The following is a 23,133-nucleotide window of genomic DNA, read 5'->3' as shown; positions in this document are numbered from 1 at the left end:
TTATCCTTAGCCAGTCAACGCTGATGACACCATCGAGACTGCGTTACCAAAGACTGTTCCAGACAGAAGAAGACTGGCTGTCAGGGTCTCGTGCCCCATGGTTTCCAACAGTGGTGGTCAGCACAGTGCCTGGTACATGACCACTTCAAAACAAATCCCATTGCATGGCCAGAATCAAAAGGGGGTCGGGGGCAGGGTAAGATTTCCAGGCTTTAAAGCAGAGCGGTCACTGTCGACACCATCAGTAGTATTTCTGTAACTCCTGACAAGGACTGCATCTTCATTAGCCAAAGCTCTCCCTGAGTTACAGAATCTGGCGTGACCTGGTGTGGCTCAGGCCAAACTCAAATGACAGTCCCCAATCTCTGAAGATTCCTATTGCTGCTCTGTCAGGGGACTAACAGCCTGGTGCCTTCACCTAGGACTAGATGAGGACCACCAGCAGGAATAGCTCATTGAAGTTTCTAATCTTACCCAAATGTCTTTCAGCCTGAATGAAGGCAGACTACCTTCCTATCCCAAGGTACACAGCCTGCCTGTGTTACTTCAACAGATAGAGAGAGGGTTTCCTCTGAATGAAGCAAGGTTGTGTAGAAATGAATGAGCATGAATGCCAGTGGGAGAGATGTGCAGTCTAGCTACGTAAGACACAACAAACAAGGGAGCATAAAAGCAATGTAAATTGAGTGTTACAGGGCAATGGGGAAAGAGTAATTAATTCCAGAAATGGGGTAGCAATAGGGAAAAACCATAAAGGCTCCTTTAGAGGCAATGTTCTGGGTATCAATTACTAATTATATTCTCAGAACTCATTGCTGAGGCCTCCCCTAGAGTTGGCTAAATGCTTCTGTCCATGATGCAGGCATGGCTGTTGCTATTTCTCAGGTGGGAAAAATAGAAGCACAGAGGAAGTTCTTCCATGATGCCCAGCCAGAGAGTAAGAGAGGCTGCAGGTCAACCCCAGGGCTCTGAGCTTCGGAACCGCCCTCCCGAGAGTAAAGCACAGACTCCCACCTCGGCCCATGCAGTGAGACAGAGATGATCCAAGTAGTGCTGTCAACTGTGAAGAAACTGAACTCCAAGGTGAGCCCATATTCCCAGCTACTCAAGAGGCTGAGGGCAGGAGCAAGGCCTGTCTAGGCTGCAGGATGAATTCAGTCATTCTGGGCAGTTTAGTGAGACCCATCTCAAAGGAAAAAGTAGAAAAAACAAACAAACAACAACAACAAAACAAAAGCAGAAACAAAAAAAAAGAAACAAAAAATAAAAACAAAGATAAAGATACAGCTGTATGGTATATATTTTCCTATCATGTTTGGGGTCCTAGGTTCAAATCACAGAAACACATACATACACACACCACCACCACCACCACCACCACCACCACCACCACCACCACAACAACAACAACAACACACCAACACATATACCCATGAGGGGGAAAAGGGGAAAAATGAATTGTTAATTTAACCAATCCCAGCCCCACCCTCAGGTCTTCAGACTCAGATTGTTTCTCTGGAAAATTCTACCAACTGTTTCCAGAAGAATTAAAATATAGTCTATGAGAGAAGAGTCTACTACCTGGTGCACTACACCAAACTACCATGATCCTGACCCTCATCCCAGATTGGGAGGAAAGAAACCAAAACCAAATCCTAGGTCAGACAGACATAAAAATCCTTAACACGGTATCTGCAAACAGGATTCAGGGTTTATTTTTTTCCTTTTATGACATAATAGTGTGGGGCTTATTCTAAAGATGAGAACACATTAGCCTTCGGGGAACTAAAGATGCCACATCCAGACCGCAGCACTGCTCAATAAGCAACAATTATCATTGTTACGTGCCTATGTCAGACGATAGCAACTAGAGTCACATCCTCTCAGTTTTATGTCTGAAGAGATAGAAACACAATCTGGGAATCGTGCCACGTGGGCTCTGCTAAGAGGGCTTCTTTTTTCTTTTTTTTCAAAGTGAGCATACTATTAAAAAAAAAAGATTCAGAAATTGGCCCTGCCCTAAAGTGTTATTGTATAAAGCAAATGTTGAGTTTCCACAGTTTCTGGCTTCAGTCTACTCAGAGGAACCATTTCAGTGAAATATTAATCTCTGAGAAAGCCACCCTGGGATAAGACAGCACGGTAATTCAAGCGTTATGTGTAAATTTTATTTAGTGTTTGTCTGGGAATGGTTGTAATTATGTGACGTCTCCAGAATGGAAAGAAAGTGACTGAAGACATTTGACATAACTCGTGGTGGAGGCGCTGGATGCTCCCAGACTCTCTCTGGTTTCAGTTTATTTCTGCAGTCCCCAAAACATCAAACACAGGCAGCTCACATGACACTGCCACACCCAAGAGGCATCTGTCAGCAGAAAGAGCTGAGAAGGAGACACTGGAACCAGTGACCCAAAAGACCTCCATCGAAGTGTTGAGATCAGACATGTAGTCATAGGGCCCTACAAGATGCTTTCATCCCTGGTCCCAAGTGAATGCAAGGACAGGGTGGCAGGGTGTCCTCTGAACTTGAAAGGCTAGCACTAAGGCCCATCCCCAAGACTGATATGGCACTGGACTCTGACCCTTACAGACAGAAGAGTCAGGCTGGTTGTGTGGGACTTTAAAAAAATGATGGGGGTCTGGAGATGTAGACTCGTGAGTAGAGTGCATGCCTTGAAGACACAGAGCTCCGGGTTCCATCCCTAGCAAACAGCACTAAGTGCAGTGGTGCACACCTACAGTCCCAGCATTCAGGAGGTAGGGGCAGGAGGAGCTGAAGTTCAATCATCCCTGGCTACATAGCAAGTTAAGGCCAACGTGGGCTACTTGCAACCTGGCCCCTTCCACCAAAACAAACTGAAGACCGGAAGTGGCAGAGAGAACACCCTGTGTGTGTATGGTCAATAATAAACCTGATGGCCTATGGCTTAGGAAGAAAAGAGGAGGTGAGACATCCGGGAGGCAGAAAGGATTCTGGGATAGAACAAGGAGCTAGAGATTCCCCCGAGTTGGCCGCATGGTACCTGAGCACAGGTAACCAGCCATATGGCAGAATGTAGATTGGAATAAATAGGTTATTTTAAGTTGTGATCTAGTCAAAGAGCCTAACTATATGGCCAAGGCATTTGTAAATATATGTTAATTCTCAGTCTTACTTCTGGGAGCATGGGACTAGAGGGAAGAACCAGGCATAATGTCTACAAGAAGCGACATGCTGTCTGAGAAACAGGTGGAAAGCCAGATGGACTCTAAAGACAATATTTCCACCTCCTTTGGGCTCTGTCTGTGGATATAAGGTTCCTGGACGGAGGCTGATGGCAGGGTTTCTGACCTACTAGAATCTATATGAAATGGAAATGCAGCAGAAATGGAGTAAGAGCTTTCAAAGACAGTCGCAGCTGGTTGTGTGAAGAAGAGTTTGCATGTCGGAAACAGATACCAAAATGTTCACGTCGTGAAGGACCTGCTGGGGTTTAATTCAGTTGGCAGAGTGATTGCCTGGCATGCGCAAATCCGTCCCTGAGTTCAATCCCCAGCACCTTGTAAACTGGGCAAGGTGGTACCCTCAGTCATTCACGTTGAAGAAAGAGACAAGAGGATTAAAAGTTCATGATTATAGTTTGCTCATTTGGAAGAAAAGGAAAAAGACAGTGTTCTTGGCAGAAACTGAGATCCAAATCTCTGTGCCCACTGCACTGCAGTCCTCCACCTCAGATCAGAAAATCCTTGACAACAAAGGGGACCGTCTGGTCTAGAAGAACTAGGCAGAGAATCCAGACTGCCTTGAACATCCAGGAATTTGGGAGGCGCTCCAGTTCCAAAGGATCTGACACTCTGGCTTCTGTGAGAACTGCATGCACATAGTGTGTCCACACTAATACAGGCAAATGCTAATACACATAAAATAAGGATAAATCTTTTTGTTTAAGTTGGCATGGCAGTGTGCACCTGCAATGCCAGCATGAGTGACAGAAAGATCCTGAGGCTCACAGGCCAGCCAGTCTAGCTGAAACCAGTAAACTCCAGATTCAGTAAGAGTCTCTGTCTACAAAAAGAAGGCAAGAATGGTTGAGAAAGCCACTTAATACTAATTTCTGTTCTCCCCCTCCCCCACCATACACACACACACACACACACACACACGTGCACAAACATACACATATACACATACACATACACAGACTGGCAGGAAACATGGAATTGAAGACAGCCACAAAAATCCATACCACACTGGGCACGGAAAGAATTCCAGCCTCACCACCGTGTGCCAGAAAAAAAACAAACCAAAGCCCACCCAACCTTTCTAGTATTGCAAGCTGCATAGGAAGGAAATACTGGCAGACCCTGGCACCTTAATGCAGAACACCTGTTAGAACATGGGCTCCACCAGCCACTGGATCTCTCCAGGCTTCATCCACAAAACCTTCACCTTCTACCGCAGGCCTCCTGAGTGAGATGGATCTGAGACCATCTGCAGATGACAAGAAAAAGCTGAGGGGGGTGTGGGGGGAAAGGCAGCTCTCCTGCTCATCACTTTCCCTGCTCCAGTGACCTCACAGGTTCAGAAGTGACTTGTAAAAACATCTAGGCTGAAGACAGAACCTAGTGAGGATCGGGAGGGGCTTGCGACCCCACCCCAACCTGTCCCCACTCTGGCCCAATATACTGTTGGCAGTTAATGGCTGCCCCATAGATTGGATCCATTTTCTTGGGGGGTGGGGTGGGGGAAGTCACTGGTAACTTGCTGTAACTTCAGGAAATAAGGCTCCGTCCACACTCATGCAAGCAGCCCTAACTAAACTCAGAATCTCAAGAAACAAAAGACACAGTAGGAGGGGAGCCTTTTGGGGAGAAGAGGGTGATCCTGGGGACAGGAAGGCAAAGGATTGTGTATATGATCAAATATATGCATGAATGAAATTGCCAAAGAATAAATCAGGATGTATACTTTATAAGAAAACCAGAGGATACATAGAAGGAGTCTGAGAAATCCAAATAGAAACTAAAGAACCAGAACCACAGAGACCCTGGCAGCTCATGAAGGACAGGCAGCGGTCAAGAGGAATCTAGAGCGAAGTCCTAGGCTGAGCTTGGATGGGGCGAAATCATATTCCACACGCACGTTCTGGATCATTCCTCGAAACAGAGAGCCATTCTGGCAGCTACACAGAGCCTTCTCTGTGCAGATTCAGCTCCCAGCAGCACAAAACAAACTGCAGAGCACCTGAGCAGGCCAGCACTAACCAGAGCTACACACCCTTGACACAGCAACCAGGTCCTTCCCAGGCAGCCTCACTCAACATTCCAGCCAAGACTACCACGGCTTACACCTTTCTACCCAACACAACGGAACTCAGCCCATCTGCATCCAGGGCTCTCCAGATGTTTGATTCAAATCATACTAAAAAAAGTTTTTTAAAGTGTGAACAGAGAGGCTGGAGAGATGACTCAGTGGTTAAGAGTCCACACTGCTCCTCTAGAGGACTCCAGTTCAGTTCCCAGCACCCACGTCAGGCAGTTCCAGCTCCAGAGGACCTGACACCTCTGGTCTCTGTGGACACCCACTCATATGCACATACCTACAAAAGAATACATAAACATACTTAAAAGCAAAATACATCTCTTTAAAAAGATTTAGACTAGACAGATGGCTCATTAGTTAATAATACTTGTTTTTACGGAGGACCCAGATTCAGTTCCCAGCACTTACATGGTGGCTCAGGGTTGTCCATACTCTGGTTCCAGGGAATCCAATGCCCTCTTCTGACTTTCTTGAGCACCAGGTTTGTGCATGCCTGGTGCCCAAACATAAATACAAACAAAACACTCTTATAGAAAAAAATAAAATTGAAAACTCTAAAAATCACATTTTTTTAAAGCACAGAACGCTCTTCTAGAGGACCTGGGTTCGATTCCTAGGAAGACTTGACAACCATCTGGAAATCTAGTACCAGGGGATCCAACCATGTCTCTTGTCTATGCCAAGTGATGCACAGACATGCATGCAGGCAAAACATGCATATAAAATAACAATAAAAAATTTTAAAATTATTTGTAAGACCTGTAAACAGTGGTCTGTGTCAACTGTAAACAACTTCAGGCCCATGGGTTTACAAGCCCAGCTGGCTCTTAGTGCCCACCCAAGAATGAAAGGTCTCCTGCCAAAATGATGACCACACCGGCACACGTGCGCATGTGTCATAGATTAGGAAATCTGGAGTTGCAAAAAGATCACTTAACAATTCAGATCCATACAAGTCTCTTCATGCTGCAAGGCTGTACACACAAGCATGCTTCCACCACTCCAGATCGCCAGTGTTGTTCAATTAAAACACCAGGCTGGCTCAGCGACTCTATCAGAGATTCAGAGCCATCGGGGAATGCTCCATTGCATTCTCTCACAAAAATGCAACTGTGTGCAGCATGGAGCTCATCTCTGCCATCCAGGCACTCCGAAGGGTGAGGTTAGACCACAGTGGACAGGAGGACATCCTGAGCTGCAAACCAAGTGCCAGCCTCAACTACTTAGTAAGACCATGTCATAAAAAAACAAAAAAACAAAAAACAAAAAAAATCAAGAAAAACAAAAGGAGAAAATACACGTAACTACATATTATGCAGCCACAGGTGACCACATAAGGGCTGCCACATTTTTAAGTGGGATTGGTTGTTTCAGTGCTTGCTCTAATCCATTGGCTAGTCAACTTTAAAATTCTGTGCAAGGGGCTGGAGAGATGGCTCAGTGCTTAAGAGCACCAGCTGCTCTTCCAAGAGGACCCAGGTACCATTCCCAGCAACCACATGGTGGTTCGAAACTATTTGTGACGCTAGGCTTCTTAAGGCACCGCACACATGTGGGCGCACAGACATACATTCAGGCAAAGCATCTATGTATGTAAAATAAAATAACATTTTAATAATAATTTTTTAAAAATCCAGAGCAACGCCAATTCAGCCACATGGGGGCGCCACTCTGCTCAGTGTCCACCTGTGGCTGATCAGGTGTCAAGGGTAATACTGACAAGTGTTGGACTCAAGGTGCCAAAATACACATGTGTCTCTGAGTAAGGGTTTTTAAAAGAGAGCTAAAGAGAAATAGAAGTTCCTTGGGGACAGAGGGGGTAAAGTAGTAATAAAATTAGCATCCCGTGACCATATGAAATTATTTGCTGCCAAAGTAAAACATAAATTGGCAGAAGATGTAATCCTAGGACTTGGGAGGTAGAGGCAGGAGGTTCAGAGAGGTTCAAGGTCACCTTCTGCTACATAAATTAAGTCAGACGCTAGCCTGGAATATCTGAGCCCTTTCAGTTAGTTTGAGTTGTTAAAATTCTAGGACCCAACAATTGTTACATGGTATTAGTGCCAGGATTCAAACCAATCTTTCCTATATTCCTGTGCTAGCTAGTTTATATCAGCTTGACTCAAGCTAGAGTCACTGGAGAGGAGAGAGTCACAGTTGAGAAAATTCCTCCATGAAACTAGGCTGTAGGCAAGTCTATAGGGCATTTTTCTTAATTAGTGATTGATCTGGGAGGGCCCAGCCCTTTGTGAACTGTACCATCCCTGGGCTGGTGGTCCTGGGTTCTATAAGAAACAGGCTGAGCAAGCAGTGGGGAGTAAGCCAGTAAGCAGCACCCCTCCATAGCCTCTGCATAGCTCCTGCCGCTAGGATCCTGCCCTGTGTGAGCTCCTGTCCTGACTTCCTTCAACAGTGATGCAGGGAGCATAAACCTGATAACACCCCCCCACCCCCCCACCCTCCACCCCCCTCCCACCCCCCCACCCCCACCCCCACCCCCGTTGCTTGAGACATGCATGATGTTTCATCTCAGCAATAGTAAGTAACCTTAACTGGAAACAGTTTCTTTTTCCAAGTTTTATGACCCTTTGTTTGGTTGGTTAGTTGCAGTTAGTTGGTTGGTTGTTTTCTTTAGGATAAGATCTCACTAGGTAGCCCTAGCTGGTCTGGAACTCACTATGTAGACCAAGCTGACCTCAAACACGCAGATATCCACCTGTCTCTGCCTCCTGGGTGCTGGAGTAAGAGTGTGGGCCACCATACTTGGATCAAGACCTTTTTTTTTTTTTACCAGAATAGGCTGATTCTACAAGACATCCTATCTAAAGCACTGTCATTCCCAATAACTTATTGTCACAATCTTCCCAAAACTGCAGAGGGGTGCAATTTGATGGTGAGGACACTGAAGCTGTAACTGTCAACTCAGACCTCTATTCCAAGCTTCTGTGTGAACCATGACACTTCAGTGTTCTCAACAATAAAGTATAGAAGACAAACACTTAATTATCATATAACACACGCAGTTCTCTGCATCCACTCTACACGCCCAGCCTTTTTCCTTGACAGAACATTCAGACCCATAAGACTGGATGCAAGCCACATAAAGGGCTGCGTGTCTTCCCGAAGATCACGCCTGTGCTGAGCTATGGGCACACGCTCCTGGGGGAAATGCCTGCTCTTCATGAGCTACCAAAGAAGGGTGGGGAAAGGTACCCGTGGCTCCTTCCTTGCTCCGTTGGTGTCCTGTTTGTGTATACCACCACTCAACCAAAGGCCCTTAGCACGACGTCCATATTCCCATTTGGTTCCTGGGGTACCTTTCCAGAGACCCACGAAACCTCCAAGTTTGAAATATGATTATTTTGTGCCAGCATTGTGTTTTCTGACAACCAGAGGAAGAAAATGAAGCAAATTAATTCAGCTGAGTTGTTGTAGGTGTGGAGACACAAAGACACACATATACATACCCTGACACATACATACATACATACATACATACATACATACATACATATGATAGACACAGGGACACACGCATGCACAGAGATACATATATACAGCTACAAATGGACACACATAGACACATACATGAAAGCACACCTGCACACACCCACAAACACAAACACACACACAGACACACACACACACATACACTCCCCAACACACCCAAGGTCCTTTCCTGTGGCTTTTTGGATTCAGGGCAGCACCTCTCTGGGAAAGCCTGTCTGAGGCCCTCTGTGAAGGTTTGCACATTTCACTGAAGGACTTCCAAGAGCAAAAATGCCATTTCAACCGCAGAGTATTTACAAGCCAGATCTCAGTTCTAGCCCTGTGCCTCAGGGATATTAGCCAGGAGGCCAGGCAAGGCAAAGCAGCATTGCTTGCTTGAGTCAAGACTTAACCCTTCACGGTCCCTGTCTGAGTGAAAGAATTCTAAGTCCCCACAGCTCAGAAAATGTCTTAGCCCCAAGATAAAAAGTCCCCTCAGAAGGTCTGTTGGGCCTGTGTTCCTTGTGCCTGGCAGCAAGCATCACAAGGGAACTTGTTTTTCTCATTATGACAAACTTAAATGACAGAAGCCAAGTCACCCAGAGTCATTTGAAGCAGATGCATTGAAGGCCACACAGCTTTCTGTTCCTAGAAGAAAAAGCAACCTTGTTCCTCCCTCTCCCACACTGCCTTCATCCCCCCACCCTCTGCTGCTCCCAGAACCAGGACTCTTGTATCTAGGCAGGAGCTGGTGACTCCGGCCCCACACTTCTCAAGGCCTTATGCCAGCTGTAGCTCTTACCTCCCTGACACTATAGAGCAGGCACCTGTACCCACAGAGGATAAGGCACCTCAGCAGGTTAAGGTGCCTTGAAGACTCTTCTGAAGGTAAAGCCCGAGAGCTGGAGGGAGGACGGGCGGTATGCTGTCCCTGAACTTTACCTGTCTGGATTCTACCAGTGATGACTCATGGCTGGGTATTGTGAAAGAAAGTTTCTGTGCTCCACCTATGAACGGTGCAGTGTTTGAAACACCCACCAGGGGCCTTTGTGTGTGTGTGTGTGTGTGTGTGTGTGTGTGTGTGTGTGTGTGAACAAGTGCACACCTGTGTGGAAGTAAGCATGCATGCGTGTGTGTGGAGGCCAGAGGTCAATCTCACCTCCAGTGCCATCCACTTTTTCTGATTATCTTTTTTGTTTTGTTTTGAGACAGGGTCTCTCACTGGTCTGGAATTCACTAAGTATGCTAGGTGGTCTGGCTGGAGAGTCCCAGGAACCCATCTCCCCTGTCTCCACCTCCCCACTGCCTGGATCCCAAGCACACAGCACCATGACATTATTTTACACATAGGTTCTGGATTATCAAACTCAGGTCTTGGGCGGCAGGCCCCTTCAGGACTTCCTTAATGATATTTCACTGTGTGCCCAGAACACAGGACAAACAAAGGTCTCTGTGGAAAGGGAAGTGAGCGAGGAGACACTCTGTGCAGGGAGATGGTAGACGATTGTGGCGGGGAGTATGGCTCTCACGTGGACTCTCTGTTGCTTTAATTCGGCAGAGACTCCAAGAGAATGTTTGCTCACACCCATTATGCTCTCTCCAGTGGGAATCTTCTGATGGTGAGCGAGAGCTGAACTGTACCCGAGGCTTTCCCATGCTCACTGCATTCACAGGGATTCTCCCCTATGTGCTGGGGGCTCCTCCTCTCGTCCTCCTCCTTGAACTCATCCCTCCCTGTGTTCTGTGCCTGCCTCCTCTTTGCCGACCTCCCCACAAGCTCTGACAATAATGGCCTATGCAGCACAGATAGCTACATGTCTTCACCTCCTACTTGTTCATGAACCCAGTCTTCTCGCCCACCACCTCACTGCTCATCACTCAGTGGCCTCCTAATCCCCCAGGCAAAGGTCCTCCAGGTGCACTTGACCCAATCCTGAGCTGTTGATCCCTCCCTCCAGGAAATGCTTCTGTCTGCATTCCAGACTCCCTGTTCGGCTCTCTACACGTCCCCTCCCAATGCTCTCTTCCCCTTGCCTGGAGCTCCGTGTGACATCCCAGCAACTCCTGCTCTTAGAGCAGACTGGCACAGAGATGGGTTCTGACAAGCTGGGTGAAAATCCTAGGTCTGTCATTGAGAGCTATGTGGATATGTCGTTCATCGTCTCTGTGCCTCCGTTTACTCAGCTATGAAATGGGTACATTTATAGGCATCCCGGGTGCTGGTGGTACTCTGAAGTTCAGACCCTTCACCAATCCCCTTCCTTCCCGATGGTGTTTCACTGCTCCTAAATTAGGATCAATACAAGGGTTTAGAATACAAAGCACACTTGAAAAGCACCATCTGGATCTAGTGATGTGGCTCAGTGGGTAGAGTGCTTACCAAGCACAAGGCACATGAACCAGGCTTTGGTAATATGCACCTGTATTAGACAGGTGGATCCCAAGTTCAAGGTCACCCTCGGTTATGTGGAAAGTCTGAGGCTAGCCTGTGCTACATAAGAGCTTGTCTCAAAAGAAACAATAAATAAGTACTGGAAAGTAAGCACTCATAGCCCTCTTCCCACACTCCGTAACGCCCCCTGATCCAATGAGCCATAACATGACTTCACTGACTTCTGCTAGAAGCTGGCTCATGAATTTGCTTTCAGGCCTCTCTTGAATGCCAGACTCTCGAAGCCATCGGCCCACAGACACCTTTCCCCACCTGCGCTGGAGGTTTCCGAGTTGGCCAGTCCGAAGCTGAGCTCACTGCCTTCTCCTGCCATGCAGCACCCTCCCCCTCCCCTGCCCCGCCTCCTCCACCCCCTCTGCCCATGAATGGCTCTCCTATCCTCCTCCTGGGTGCTGGGGCCAAAATGTCCCAGTCATCATGGATTCCTGCCCTTCAGTGCTCCTTCATCCAATCGGGCACCAGAAAACGCTGACTTCAGTGCCAAGTGTTTCTTGGCCCTGGATCCTCTACCCCTGTTACCAGTGTCTCAGAAACTTACTAGCTCTTGCCTGGATGATAGTAACGATATTTAAAACAATCACATGCCCATTACACCTGTGATATGATCAGAGCACACCATGCCATACAGAATCCTGACACTGGCTCTATCACCCAGGAATGAGGAATCAGAGAAGACAGAATCCCGTTCACCATCCAGCCTGAGTAACGCAGGCTGCTGGAGGCAGTGAGGCAAACAGCTGACTCCAGACACCGGGCTTTTACACGCCCATACTACAGAGACATTCTGACGGCTCATAGACACCTGCCTCATGCTTTTCTAGTGCCTTCTCCACAGCCAGGAAGTTCTGCCATCACAGTGATGCCTGGACCTGGTCCCTGCTCTGTGGAACCCTGCAGGAGTTCTCCAGTGCCTTCCATGTCAAGTTCGGCCTTTCCCGATGGAGTGCCTTTGCTGTCCTGCAGACTCACCTCCCTTCTTGCCATCCACTCCTCCCTCATCAGCCCCTCTACCCACATATCCAGCCTCCGTTCTGCACTCCCCCTGGACCTCCCTGCCTGCGGTCCAGACCCAGCTGAAGGGTTCCTCCTCTGGGAGCTCACAGTACTTTGCCATTCTCTACATCTTGGAACTTCTCAACTGCAATGGCTTTAACCTGTTACCTAGAACTCCCTTATTAAAAAACCCCCAAGTTACATGTAAATGACATTTGCAGGTTGCCTTTCAGAGTCAATTAGGAAAAGATAAGGTCATGGATTAGGCCCTCTCCAATGCCTCTGACATGAGAGGAAGGGGCAAGACCTGAGCTAGGCTGCTTGCTCTGCCTGGGCCAGGGATGTTCTCTACCACATCATGAACCTGCAGAGAGGCCTTCACTGTGTGCTAAACTGGGCTTACAGAGCTATGTACTAAAACAAGACCCCTTAAAAAAATAATAAAATGTCCAGCCTGTGGTATGCAGTTACAGCCACAGAAAACAAATTAGGGAGACATTTATTTGTTGAATCCTTGGAGTAAGTGAGAACTCATGTTCACAGTTGGCCCTAGCAATCTGGGAGTAGTCAGGGTGCTCCCCTGCCTCCGGGGAATTTATTTCAGTACAAAGGATTTGCACCGTGATGCCACATCCCTACCTCTGAGTCCATCTGTCTCTACACTGGGTCTTTAAACAGAGTCCCTTGCTCATCTATGTCTCCAGGGCCTAGAACAAAGCCTGGCTGGTAGGAGAGGTATCAGGAAATGGTGACGGGCTGAGGTGAGCAGACACACACATGACGGCTACCAAGTGATGACCCTGGAGAATGCCCCTGCTAACCATTTCTGCCCCGAGGTGAAGGGACCAAGTCCTTGAGGTAGACCAGTGACAATACAGTATGGAGCCCCTGCAAGTAGCCAAGCAACAGGAGATCAGAGAAAGGTGCACCAAGATTAGCATAGAAAATCCATCCTTGGTAGAGAAAGAGGATCCCCTTCCCTGTCTGGGCTTCATTGAACAGAGGCAAGAAGAAAAGAGAAACATAAAACGAAGAGCCAGCGCTCAGGGAAGGGTCAGCCCACTCAGGGCCCAAGCTTTCTCTCGGTTCACCAGCCCACTCCCAAGTCTTGGGAGTGAGTTCCTGTCCTTTGTGAACAAACTGTTCATTTCTATTTCTAAAGTCATGTGTCCTTGGTCCAGTTCCTTGCGGTGGAACCTAAGAACCTGGACACATCAGCTTGTGCCCTCAGGACTCAGGTCCACGCCTGTAGAAATCACATCCCCATCCACTCCCTATTGCACCTCGGGGTGGCATCACAAGGGAGAGGCTGTTAGAGGTTGCTCAGCTAAGAGGCACACTGGACAGAGAACCTTGAGAAAGCAATACACTCTGTCTTCTTCTGACAGAGGTGCCACCTGCCCCTTCCTTGATGGCTGCTGTGATGTCTTGTCCTAACCCGATGAACAAGCAAGAGGACAGCAGGCTGTGTTTGTATAGAAGCCTAGAAAGCCAGCCTTCGTCGTCAGCCTTGTGACTCTCCCGCCCTGAACAGGAACAAGATCCCCTGAAGTATGCTCCCTCGGGCTACTGCCCTTCTGAGTGACAGATCAGCACAGGGCAAAGGGGTGTTCTGGGAAAAGCTGTTTTCCTCTGAAGTTTACAGTGGCCCCTCTGCTGAACTGTACTTCCTCCTCCTCTCACAGTGGAGGACAAAGTGCAGGCTGCCTCTGGGATCAAATCTGGGCAGCAGGAGGAGGAAGAAAGTGAAGGAGCTCCAAAGCTGTAAGCCAGTCAGCGTGGAGGAAAAGCAGGAGGAAGTGTCTCTGTCTCTCTCTCTCTCTGTGTCTCTCTCTGTCTCTCTCTGTCTCTCTCTGTCTCTCTCTCTCCCTCTCTCTCTCTCTCTCTCTCTCTCTCTGTCTCTCTGCTGGCCTTGAACATAAGAACTTACTATGGAGCTGACAACGACCTTGACTTCTGATGCTCCTTCTTCCACCTCCCAAGTGCTGGGATTACAGCATGTTCCACCAAACTCAGTTTGTACAGTCCTGGGAATTGAACCCAGGGTTTGGTGCAAGCTGGGCAGCGCTCTACAAACTGAGCTACATCCCCCTATCTTTTTTTTTTCCCTTCTTGTCGTCAGGATCAGATACCGTCCTGAGATGGTCTGGTCTGGAGCAGGGTTGGATGGCTGAATGTGTGACTGGCATCTGATACTGGGCCTGCCATTCAGCTATGAATGCATGCTCTCTCTCTCTCCCTCTCCCTCTCCCTCTCCCTCCCTCTCCCTCTCTCTCTCTCTCTCTCTCTCTCTCTCTCTCTCTCTCTGTGTGTGTGTGTGTGTGTGTGTCTCCCCCCTCTACAGAATTCTACTCAGAGAGTAGAATCGATGTCAGAATCAATGGGACAAATCTATCAACTAAAGCTTCATCCCTGGGGCTGGGGCCTAACGCCCACCGCAGCGACTCCTGTAATAACCAGAAGCTCCCTTTGGGAGTCCTCTTCTCCAGGGTTGGTTAGATGGTCTTCAGAAGAGGACACCCTCACCTGCCTCCATCCCCTGAGCTTTAGATGGAAGGATTTTCCCCCGTTCCTGTTACCACAGTTGTTAAGCGTCAGAGCCTAGGCCCTAGTGGCTCTAATGAGCCAGACTCAGCTATCCACACATCACAAAGCCAGTTAAACAGACTCCAGTAAAAAACTAGATAAAAGAGATCTAATCAGGCATTAGGAACAGAAACAAAGAGTTCTAGTGACATTCTCCACACTGGGTCCTGATGTGAAATTTAGGTTAAATCTAAGCAGTACTGGTCACGATGCGGTCCCGGGTCCTCCATCCTTGGTTTTTGGCCAGAGGATAGTCTGACAAGTTTCTGAACTGTATAAAGTCTCTCTGTGGGACACAAGCTCCTGCTCTGGCTGGTGACAGTGCCCCAGCCTTTTCCTTTTCCCATCACAAGATTCCAGGGGACACTCAATTTTTGGACTGTCCCATTATCTTCTTCATCTTGCTCTCCATTGCTCCAGTGCTCTGTAGCTGTCTCAGTATCTCTCCACTCGGCTGGGCACTTCCTGAAGGTGAGGCATCGGGGACCTCTGGGCTGGGTCTTTTGTTCACTTATCTCTCCACAAGTGCCTGCCTCTGCCCTAGGGGTGGGTGGTGGGTGTTGAAAGGTAGACAGAGTCAAGTTTAGGGATGACTGCAGAGGTACCTCCATCAATTAGCGAGTCAGTAAGTGCACATAAAGGGCTTTAGGTTCAGGGAATTGTGTCAGCCCTGATAGGCACAGACCTGCTGGATTAGAATAGGCCCAAATATCAAAATATCTTCTAGTTCTCCATGAATCTCTGTCTCGATTTCTTTCCCTCAGTCTCTGCCTCTGCCTCTCTCTCCCTAAGTCTGAGAAAACGCATCTGTTACTTAGCCATCTACACAGACGTCTAGATGCTATAAAGGGAACTGTCTCAAAGCCAGGGCTCTATCTAGAGGGGCCATCCACATAGTTTATCAGCCAGGGCTTTGAAAAGAAAACAAAACAGCCATGCACAGCTACTGAGCTCAGCTTTCTATTGACTACGGTTTCTTTGCTTACTGGAGACAGTATCCCTCCTCCACTCCCAGCCTCTGGTCCCCTGGCCCCAGGAGGAAACAAGGCCAACAGAGATAGAGGGCAGAATCACCATTCAAAGCAGTCTACACACCTAAACTAGGAACGTCCACTCCATTGTTTCTAGCAGTACAGGGACAGACAGCCGGACTGCAGACAAACCACACCTTCCCAGGCCTATCTCTGGGTCTCCGTTCCCCACCAAACCTCTATCTGCCCAGCCCTTTCTTAATCATCTGCTTTGTACATGAGTTTCCTGATACTCATGCTGTTTGATCACTCAGCCCCACCGCGCGCGCGCGCACACACACACACACACACACACACACACACACACACACACACACGCGCGCACACACACACCAAGCCCGGCATGCACATCTCCTTTGTCCATGTGTCTCCAGCACCCAGCACTAAGCTGTACATGGCACCCACATTCCAAGTTCTAGGTGATACCTGAAGAGTCAGGCAGAGATCCTAATAATGGACCAGAACATGTCCTCCTAAGCCAACAGGATGCGCAGCGAGTCTAACAGCCAGGTACATCTCACAGAGACTACGGGGAATCATTCATGGGAGAGCCAACAGGGTGTGGCATCAGTGACCCTGGTTGGTCCTGAGACTGACACCCCACCCCACCACTCTAAGCAGGTTATTTTCTGGGTCAGACTATCCAAACCTCAAATAGAAGAGATGCCCAGGTCTTGGATCTGGCTTTTCTTCCTATCTCTAATCACTTAGGGGAATCTGTCTCTGGCATCAGCAACTGGTGACCTAGGACCCAAGTGACAGGAAGGTTAGGGTGGGAAGGGGGAACTTTTCTGCAGGGACCGCCAAGTTCTCTTATGGACTAATAAGCAGGAAGTGCTCACTCCGATACACGCTATGAATCACCCCTCACCAGAGCGCTTCCCGAACCCCTAACACAACAGAGTCCCCGCACCATACAAGGGGAACTCATTCCTTTCAAGTTTAGGGAGCAGCCTGCTGCAATGAGCAGACTCTGTGTGGAACAACTGATCATGAAGGCAGAGTACACAAATGTGCAGGGATCTGGGCAAAGGAGTCAAACATGGCCCACCAGAGCAAGACCCCTCCCCCCCCAGGACCAGCAAGGATCAGATTTGGCTTTCAAAGCCAAGGTTGCTTTGAGGGAAACAGGATTCTAAGCTGGTGAAGTAGCCAGCTGTGTAATCTAGTATCCAGTGACAGAGCTCAGCAATGGGCTGCAAACCTGGTTCTCCAATACTCCATTATGAGAAGCATTAAAGTCCCTCAACAAAGTTTACCTTTAATAGATAAATATGCCTTTGGAAGCCCTTAGAGAGAAGACATAGTCCCCTGTGTATTCACATCCTCACCAAAGTCCCTTCTTCATGTCTGAACCTCTCTCCCAAGTAGGAGTGTTAACTGCATTTCCCTCTGCTGTCCTCCCAAGGACTGAGTGCTGTCCCAGCCTGACACACTTAAACTCCATTTAGCAGCAAGGTCAGCGTGACTAGGGGCCGGTGTCTGACCCTTTCTGAAACTGCAAGCAAAGCGAAAAGGAGAAGGAACCCCAGGGCTGCTGATAGGACAGTCTTGGATCCTAAGCATGGCTCTGTTTAAAAAAGAACAGGCATGTGTTTAGGCCCCCACTAATCTAGTCGACAAATCACATATCACATTCACTGAACATTGGCTGAGTCTCCTACAATCCCTTGCTTACCTTTGTAGCAAGAAGAGTGTGTGTTCTGAAATCCAAAGGTTTATGTGAATGTTGGCCCCAGCACTAATGAGCTGTGTGATGTGAGGCAAATGTTGCAGCCTCTCTGTGCTTCTGCAATGAACTTCGTAGTGATGATACAATATCGAGCGAGTCAAAATTCATGGAGTGAGCATGGCACGGGGCAGGCACTCGGTCTTAAAATGGACAATTATCCTATTAGTTCGTCACACTGACCTGCAGAGAATGCAGCTTGCTCTCCCTGTAAGACTCCCAGAGGGTCTGAGCCCACTTGCCCAAAGTCACACAGTTTACAGGTGACAAAGCTGGGATTAGAATACAGACAACATCCAAAGCCTTTGAGCTCAGCAGGTATTGTGAGCACAGCCCCATACCAGGCTCAGTATGTGGGTATCAGTGGAGAGGTGAGCACCACGGGGTCCCCTGCTGTAAATTCTGCAAATGGGATACTGAAGAAATGAAGGTGACTGGGTAGGGCAGCAGGGAACAAGGGCACTGTCCTAAGAAATGGAGAAAAGCTCCCATCCAGAAGAGACTGAGTTCTAGACCAAAGAAAGATGAGCAGTTTGCCAAGCCACTAGGGCGGGGAAGGTGGGTTCAAGAGGTCAAAACAGCAGAGGATCGGTGAACTGGGATGTGTTGGAAGCATGGCAGAAGGGCTAGAGGTTGAGGGTGGGCAGGGAAGCCTGGAGCTGGTGTGCAAGGTCACAGATTAAGCCTCACCCCTCAAGAGACCGGCTAGGGGCTGCTGTTAATGACTGACAGACACCTGTAGACCCAGGTCCTTTCTGTAAGCAATGGAGAAGCAAGAAAAGTGTGGGGCAGGCCAGCGGCCTGGTGGGAAGCCAGCAGTGGAATTCTGACTCTGGGGCTGCAGGTGGGGGTGGGGATATGAGAACAGGGGCTGGGGTAATCTGGAAAGGAGGGGAGTTGGGATACTCTCTGTGAGCCAGTTCCTTAAGTCAGGGTGACCCAATGAAAGCACAAGCAGTAATGGGCCAGAGGTATTGTGAGGAGAGGGTTCTCCTGAGCATTCCACCAAGCGAACAGCATCCTCCCTCACCCACAGGGTGAGGGCCAAAAGTATCTCCAGCTATTACCAGACTTCCCTTAAGGGCCACAATTAAAGCACATGTGGCACACACACACACATACACAAAATACAAAATAAAATATCTCTAAAATTAAAATTAAGCTCCACCATCTTTACTTCCTGGTTGACATCGGAGGGGGGGCGTTGACTCTGGTATTTTGAGGCAGAATCCTGTGGAACGAGGTTGGACTCAAACTCATTTTGTGGCCACAGATGACCTTGAGCTTCTGATCCTCCGGATTCCACTCCCAAGTGCTAGCCGCCCCACTCCCCCCCAACCCCTCCAACCTCCACCCCTGTGTGTTACACTCTTGGCCCCACTATTTTTCCGAAGAGAAAACAGCCACAAGAAGGCATTACCAAGGCTGGTGGTCTGACCCTGGCTTCCTTGACACCGGACTTGACCTCAAGCCGGCCCGCGGTGGCAGACTAACAATTACACTGCCTGGAGGGGAGGGAGGGGCTGAGAGAGCGCGGCGCCGGGTAGTATCCTCTTCAGTGAGCTAGGACGGCAGCCGGCTCTAAATAAACGCTTTGGATTTGAACGGAATCGCGATGTATTTGCTATAAAAGGTAAAGGCTTGGTCTTCCCTGAGTGTGAGCAGGCAGGAGGTAGCAGATTTCTTGCTCAGACTGGACTGAGGAACCATCTTTAGGGCTGGACTTGGGGTGTGCGGCACAGACCTGTTGGGATCCAAATTCACGCTTGGACCCTTTGCAAACTGCGAGGCTCAAGGCCGCTTACTCCCTCCTTTCCTTTTGTCCATTTTTAAAGCCAAGATTCCTAGAAGTTCCTGCCACAGGCCTAAGGTTGGAAAAGGTGTTTAACTAAGTAACAAAAATGAAACTACCCAGCGGGTCCGTCTCGCCGGCTTCAGAGCCATACTGGTTTGTCTTCATGCCCTGCAAAGATCTCTTCCCTCTACCCCCAGTCGTCGGGATCCTTCACCCCCAAACCTGATGAGTCCCTCTCCAGCAACAGAGCGTCACATTTAAAGCTTTAGGGGGCGCCAACAGCCTTAGAACGCCACGGTCCACTCCAATCTCGGGGATCTGGGGACGCGCGGGGGGGCGGGGGTCGTCAAATAAGTGTCAATAGTTCAGTGGCTCTGAGAAGAGTTAACTAAGTACTTCGCTAGGCCGGCTTCAGGTGGGTTAATCCCCAGCCAAGCCTAAATCCGCCGCCGCCGACTGGCCCGCTCAGCCAAGCTCCAGGGATTGGAGCAGCTAAGAGAAGCGCCCTGATTTGGAATTCACGAGTTCTCCAAAGCCCAAGGCAGAGGGTAAGAGTGGTCTGACCAAGCCAAACAGGATCAAGACGCTGGGGACGCCAGAAGGAAGGAGAAGCAAAAGAAGAAGGCAGGACCGGTGCTAACACCTGGACAGGGGTTTGGAAACAAAGCGGTAGTTTGGGATCCGAAGAGCACTAAAGAGTTCCCGCTCAGCAGAATTAGAGTGTCCCCGCGCCCTGAGCGCGCTTCGGGGAAGCAGCTTACCTTCTCTAGGACGACTGGCGCGTACTTCCGGGGACCGAGCAGGGGGGCCTGGAGTGGATCAGATCACCTAGGGAAGGGCACGGCAGTGTGCTGCTGCGCCCTGTGGCTGGGGCACCCGCGCGCCGGAGAGCAATTTGGGGCGGCCCTCCCCAATCAGGGCTGAGCACGGAACGCGCACACCCAGCCTCTGGACTCCTCCAGCCCTGCACACTCTAGAGGAGCCTGAGTCCGTGGGAGGAAAAGGTTGTCTCATTTCCTTCGGTCTCCCCCCGCTACCCCACCCCACCCCCGCCCCTCGGCTCCGGACCTGCCCTCCCTCCCGCTCCCCGCCCCCTTCCCCACGTGGGCGCCGCGAGACGCGAAACCTGAACGGCTGCTCCAACTTAGTTCAACTTTGGCAACTCTTGCCTGCCTCCCCGCGCTTCCCACCGTCCCCTGGGTTACATGATCTCCCCATCCGCGGTCCCCACCTTGTCCCGAACTTCCAACATTTCCCTCTTTACAGCAAGGAGCCCAGATCTGCAAGCAGAATCCAACCCTACCCCCAACCCTCATTGGCTTATTCCTGCCTGGTGGACTGCACTCGTTGAGCCAGCTTTAAAACCCCAAGTCCAGACAGGAAATAACCACTTACTTTGTTAAATTTGATCGACTCTTTTTTTTTTCTGAGTGGAGAGTTTAAAGTCTGATGCATAATCTCCAAGGAATGTTCGTTAGTATCAGAAGACATTACCACTTTTTGGTCTTGCTTGCCTGGGTTTGAAGTTTTGTTAAACTACAGGAGTATTTATGCAGTGGCCACAAGGAGCTTGGTGCAGAACAGGCTAGAATGACCCCAAAGGACATCCTGTTCCTCGGCAGTTAGCACAGGTAACTGGGGCAAAGATAGGAGTGGACCAGTCTTAATGGTAGAGGACAGTCTAGACAGGCAGACAGGCAGGCTGTGCAGCCCAGCCCTGTGAAAGACAGGAAGAAGGAGGGGAACAGAGAAGAGATCGCCCTGCCAGCCCAAGAAAGGGTGTTGCTGGGAACCAGGGCAACTGAAAACCAAGGGCTCAGATGGTGGAGAAATTGGATGGAATAACCAGGGACCAAAAGGGGTCATCAGAATCCCAGGTGTCCTCGAGAACTGCTATCAGAAGCATACTCTAGAAACAGCTGCTGTTCTCCTGCCCCTCTGGACCTGACTCACTGAGAGTCTACATTCTGACCCAATGCCCGGATTCAGATGCTATTTGAAAATGTTGCTTTCAAGACCATTGGTGGCATGGTGGACTGAATATATCAGACCACAGAGCCCTGGCTGGACTTTAAGCTATTAGGTTTAAAAATGAGAAGAAACCCAGGTCCACTCATACGATCACTGAATTTGTCTAAAGAGGGTCCCCCAAGTGTGTTTCTGAAAGTTGATCTGACAGAGCCAGGGCTGAGAGCCATAGTCTACACTTGGCCAAACAGTGCTTGCTTTATTTAACCTTGAAATGCAGTGCTTTCCCTCAAAGAAAACAATCTCAGGGTCCTGATGTAAACACAGACCAGTTGTCTTCTCTTATAGAAGCTACTGGTCTGGCAGGAAGGGTCTTGCTTCATCGGTGCCTTGAGCAACCAGTTCTAGCTTTGGACGGCCACTAAACTACTCCCTGAACTTGAATAAGGCCTCCTCTCCAGACTTCAGTTTTTCTTATCTGTAAAAGATACACACACTTAACCAACTCCAAATTCCATACCCAGGCACTCGGCACGCTCCCCATAACTGGGCAGCTGTATCAGCAGGCAGATGGAGAGGCAGCACAAAGGATTCATGACGTCATGCTGTGTTTGCAGCCACCTGGGCATGCTTGAGATCACAGGTTGGATCCGGACCACACACAGAACTGATGCTCAGTATGTGGGATAAAGGGATGGACCAACCACAGCTTCCTTCCGGTAGGTGGCCAAGACCTTCTCCAGGACCATTTGGCCTTAGACTGGTTTAAGGAGAACATTTGGATCCAGTCCATTTATCCCCTAGGCTGAAGAAAAGACATTGGAATACTCTGACCCCATTTGGCTTTGGATGTGTTTATTATTGCTACTAAGAGATGCTAATATATGCTGAATTCTTAGAACAAGCTTCATCCTACTGAAATGTAGCCTTGCTCCGTGATAATGAAGCAGACAACACTGAACTGCCTCTCAGCAGCGTTGGGGAAGAAAGCTACTATCTACATAGTTCCGTTTCTTGATGTGCGGCCTCACTGATATGGACAGAAGATGCCCCTACACGGGGCCTCCCTGCACCATTCACAGGGCTCCCTGGATTCCAGCGAGCAGAACGGGCATCACCTGCTCTGACAACAGCCCAGTCAAATAGATGGAGAAAGATCTAGAGCCCTGGAGTTTCTCCAGCTAGCAAAGGAGATATGGTTGTTTAGATCTTTCCATGGCATTCCCTTTGAGCACAAATACTGTAACGATAACAAAATCTGACTGGAGAGTAGCTGTGGCCCTGCCTGCCCTTTGTCCCACCCCCCACTGCTGCGACGTCAACAGCTCTGTGTGTGCTCACATGTGACAACAATTTGGTAATATTACAGAAGTTCACGTGGCAAATGCATCCTGGCTATTGCCTCAAAAAGTGCAGCCTCAGCTAGATACGGTGGCTCAAGACCAATTCCAGAACATGGGAGTCTGAGGCAGGAGGATTGTCATGAGTTTAGACAAGGCAGTAAGCACCAATGTGAGATACTTTCTGAAACAAACCAAATCCTTTGAGCCCAAAATATGGCTCACTGGGTAATGATGCTTGCTGCCAAGTCTGGGGATCATCGAACTGAATCCCACAAGATGTCCTAACCTCCATGTCACACGCACACGCACACACACACACACACACACACACACACACACACACACGAAAAGACAGCAAAATGAAAAATAAAGCCAAACAACAATGAAAACCCACCGACCTGGAGGTTTTTTCACTTACTAATGAACAGAGTATGACACAAATCTA

General features: G+C 48.9%; 1 protein-coding gene across 3 annotated transcripts in view; it reads right to left on the bottom strand.

Annotated features, from left to right (window-relative positions):
• Eva1a (eva-1 homolog A (C. elegans)) overlaps positions 1 to 20,992 on the bottom strand; it is a 52,052-nt gene extending 31,060 nt beyond the window's left edge. Inside the window, exons 1-2 of one of the 3 annotated variants that reach the window (XM_030255337.1) lie at positions 20,139 to 20,426; positions 17,532 to 17,725 (exon numbers count right to left, since the gene is read on the bottom strand). The gene's annotated coding sequence lies outside the window, so the exon portion shown is untranslated. Of the gene's footprint in view, positions 1 to 17,531; positions 17,726 to 20,138; positions 20,427 to 20,772 lie in introns of those variants that run through there. The other 2 variants (XM_006505962.1, NM_145570.2) reach the window with 2 other exon arrangements.
• Positions 20,993 to 23,133: the final 2,141 nt, after the last annotated feature.

Source organism: Mus musculus, chromosome 6 (assembly GCF_000001635.26).
Source record: "Mus musculus strain C57BL/6J chromosome 6, GRCm38.p6 C57BL/6J".
Classification (NCBI taxonomy): domain Eukaryota; kingdom Metazoa; phylum Chordata; class Mammalia; order Rodentia; family Muridae; genus Mus; species Mus musculus.
Note: the sequence above shows the minus strand (reverse complement) of the source record. Positions and strands in the feature narration are given on the sequence as shown.